This window comes from Tachypleus tridentatus, chromosome 8 (genome assembly GCF_004210375.1).
Source record: "Tachypleus tridentatus isolate NWPU-2018 chromosome 8, ASM421037v1, whole genome shotgun sequence".
Classification (NCBI taxonomy): Eukaryota; Metazoa; Arthropoda; class Merostomata; order Xiphosura; family Limulidae; genus Tachypleus; species Tachypleus tridentatus.
The window spans coordinates 158140515-158144596 of NC_134832.1; the positions used below are offsets into that span (position 1 = coordinate 158140515).

General features: G+C 33.0%; 1 protein-coding gene across 2 annotated transcripts in view; it reads right to left on the minus strand.

Moving 5' to 3' along the window:
- LOC143223814 (dynein axonemal heavy chain 6-like) overlaps positions 1 to 4082 on the minus strand; it is a 753870-nt gene that overhangs the window by 286449 nt on the left and 463339 nt on the right. The gene's annotated exons all lie outside the window — the stretch shown is intronic.

A 4082-nucleotide genomic window follows, 5' to 3' on the forward strand; every position in this document is an offset into this window, starting at 1 on the left:
TATAGTTTTTCATGTTTAACTTTCATTTTCAGTATTGCTACACAATTTAGTAAGTTTTGCAGACTGACTGATAAATAGGCCATCTAATTTACATATAAATTTTCAAACTCAAGTTTTATTGTGTGAGGAGACTGCAACACCAAAATCTTTCAGCCTTTTCTGTTCTCCACAAATAATTGTTAATGTAATATCAACCAACTATTAAAAGAAAAAACCTGCAAATGAACAGACAAAAATATAAAAATTGAAATTTCACTTGTTACTAAAAAGCAAAATTATCAGTTTGTAGGCACAAGGATATTAATCCAGTTTGTTTGTAAGAAAAGAAGTTATCTAAGCTGAAATATAGACAGAAACAAATTTCTTCCAGCAATGTGTTTAAACTGATCACTTTCTTGGCAAAAAAAACAGACACTTCATAATTATGTTACTGAAGACCCAATCCAGGAACTTCAAACTACTTTTTTCTAGTAAATTACAACTAGTTATATTGTGATTTCACTTTCCTTACACTTCCATGAAAAAGAGATTCTCATTTAACATTTAGATGTGTAGACATAACAAAGAAATAAAACTCTAGACTAGCACTTCCTGAAGTGTTGTTGTCCACATCTCCCCTTTGATAAATGTAGTTTCTTCCACACACACCCTTTTTTCAAATGAAGAGATACAATACACACGGATTAAAATGTTATATGTGTTGTTGCAATTACTTATAACCTCATTAATAAAAAAATACATTAAAATGCTTAATTTTGCATTATTACATAATCAACTGCATCCTAACTGCTACTGTCACTTTTGTCACTACTGTCACCTACACTTTTGGAAATGTTTATCAAAACCACATTAATTGTTTCCCTGTAAATAATACATACCTCAATTGCTTCATCCATGGAATAAACACAACATAACCATAGAAAACACTCAAATACTAAATAAAGATACAAACATAAACAAACGCAAAATTAAAGAAGCCTTACTTATACAACAACTTAAACCCAAAATAAACCAATATAAAGGAACGCCTTTATACCTATATTAATATAATAAAATAAATAAAATTATATATTCAAACATCTAATACCGCCCTCTACATTTCGACACACAGTTACACAACCCCTTTCAGACATGTGGTCGGCTTCCGGTCAGTTACCTCTTTCTTTGTGAACCTGACGATGACCGAAGAAGGTCGAAACGTTGTTCGCACTTCTATGTAAAAGTGTTTTCTCAGCCCAAACGAGCCATTTTTTTGCATATAAAGCCACACTGGGCTCTCATTTCTCGTTGGATCGGATAAGTTGATATTTACGTTTTAATGACTGACGACAAGAGTAACAAACGTGTTGAAACTGTTAGACATGTACCGTTGACTGTCACACAACATTTAGGAGATCCTGTAGATTACAGTTCATTTCCAGGCTTCGTTAACAACGTCTGGCTTAGTTTATCACAGTACTGAGACGTGAACACCAACACAGAGTTAATCAACTAAAAGGTTTATCGATCTTCAGGAACGTACATTCCTTAGACTGATCCTTATTCGATTCGATCATTCTTCCTGTTATTAACACATAATCCAGATAACAAATGGATATTACACTTACCTCCACCACTGTCGCCATGCTTACTTTTATATTTCTCTTCCTCGACTTAAGCGCCACGTAGTGACTGACCGATTTTTGGTTTTGGTTTCTCTGATTTAACACAAAATGGTGAATATGTTTCGCAAAAAATCACAACCAATTGTGCAAAGTATCAACTAAATCTATCTTGAAATTCGTTATTATTAATTTTTCTTCAGTTAATCAATGTAGAACTACTGCATTTGAGACTACAAGTAGCATTTGTTGCATCATAAATGCACAAAAAATAGTTTACCATGATATCTTGCAACAATCGAAGCTTCAATAACAATTTTTTACAGAAAACGTACATAATACAACATTGTTGTTGTATAAATATATCCAAAAATGATAAACTTTGAAATTTTTTTCTTTATGTTCTGAGGGCTTTCATCAGTAAAGATGTTTTCTGACTGCTTTCATACAAGAACAAGTAATTTAAATCAGTAATCTCACTCAATTTCATTTCCTTTTTTTTTCATAAACAAACACACCTACTGAAACATAGTTAGGTAAAGTAACTTTATATACAGCTGACACACCAAAGAAGTTTACTAAAACTTTTCTTATGGCCAGCTGTACATATGTGTAACTCTATGGCTACCATCCTAATGTCAACTATCTCTCCACTTCCACTAAAAACAAAGTTCGAAAGAATAGATCTCCATGTAAATATAGAAGTAAACACTCACATTAATCTTCAGTTAAAATAATCTATAAATTGAGCCAGATATGAAATCCACAGTTATTACACCACATGTACAGCGATAGACATATGAGAGACTAAACTTCACAAGATATCAATGGTTATGAAAGAAAATAATGGCATTATTCTCAGCTTTCAATCAATTTCGAAACGTTCAAGTTTTTACATTCTAAACTACACAACAAACTTACATAAAAGATGTTTGATATGTTAATAAATAGAATATAAACCTAAATATATTTTTCCGAAAGAAATCAGACTGTAGGCCAAGTGTTCAACATAAGAAATTAGAAAATGGCCCTTAGAAGATTGACCGAAAAGTTCAGAATATTTTTAAAAATTATTTTATAAACTGCTATACTTTATGACTGAATATAAAGTATATTCAGTATATACGTATTTTTTTATCAAATTAACACTGAAATGGTGAAAATGTTTTTATATTACATTTCTATAAAATGTGAAAATATTTGATATTTGGGTAATAATATTCTATTATGAAAATTGTTTATATTTTATCCAAAAAAAATCACAAGCATAAGCAAAATAAGTTACTGAACAATTTAAAAAATGTTTTAATCTTCAGTAATATTAGACCCTTTGGCTTCCTATTGATGGCCAATGATCCCACAAGAATATAAATGTGTGTGTTTGAAATTTCCAAGAATACTTCAAATGAATATTCTTAATGAGTTGTGTTATATGCCACAACAGCAGTTTCTTTGGAACTACATTATCTGGGGCCTGGCATGGCCTAAGGCGTGCACTTCGTAATCTGAGGGTCGCGGGTTCGCGCCCGAGTCGCGTAAAACATGCTCGCCCTCCCAGCCGTGAGGGCGTTATAATGTGACGGTCAATCCCACTATTCGTTGGTAAAAGAGTAGTCCAAGAGTTGGCGGTGGGTGGAGATGACTAGCTGCCTTCCCTCTAGTCTTACACTGCTAAATTAGAGACGGCTAGCACAGATAGCCCTCGAGTAGCTTTGTGCGAAATTCCAAAAAGAAACAAACAAACAAACGAGTGAAATAATAACCATCATTGAAAATATTTTCCTTCAATGTTTCCTCATTTTTTGACCAACCAACACAAAACTTGACACTTAGGGAAGGCAAGCGCAAATAGTTCTCACGTAGATTTGCACGAAATTAAGAAATTAAATAAATTGTTGCCTATCATTTCAAACTGCTCGGCTGAAGCGTTCGACTCGTAATTCGAGAGTCGTGGGTTCGAATCCTCGTCGCACCAAACATGCTCGTTTAATCAACCGTAGGGCGTAAAAATGTCCCAACCAATCCCCCTATTCTTTGGTAAAAGAGTAGCCCAAGAGTTGGCGGTGGGTGGTGATGACAAGCTGTCTTCCTTCTGGTGTTACACTGTTAAATTAGGGACGGCTAGCGCAAATACCTTTAGTGTAGCTTTGCGCGAAATTCAGAAACAAAACAAAGTATCAAAAATAACAAATCATTTCACATATACTGACGGTTATGCGTAGGAACTTATTTGATTAGCTTTGCATGAAAACTTCTGAAACAAACCAAACTTTGTCAGAAAAAATGTGCAATTTTATGTGTATGTAGTGCACTTATCACAGTTTGAAAATGAAAAAAATCTATTAATATTAATTGTTTTCAAATCAATTAAATTTTACAAATAGGTTTATTCTAAAGAAACACATTTATTAATTTTGTTTATACTTTAAAATGTAATCTTTGTAGAGTCGTCACAAACGCGATTTGACTGTGATTGGCGAA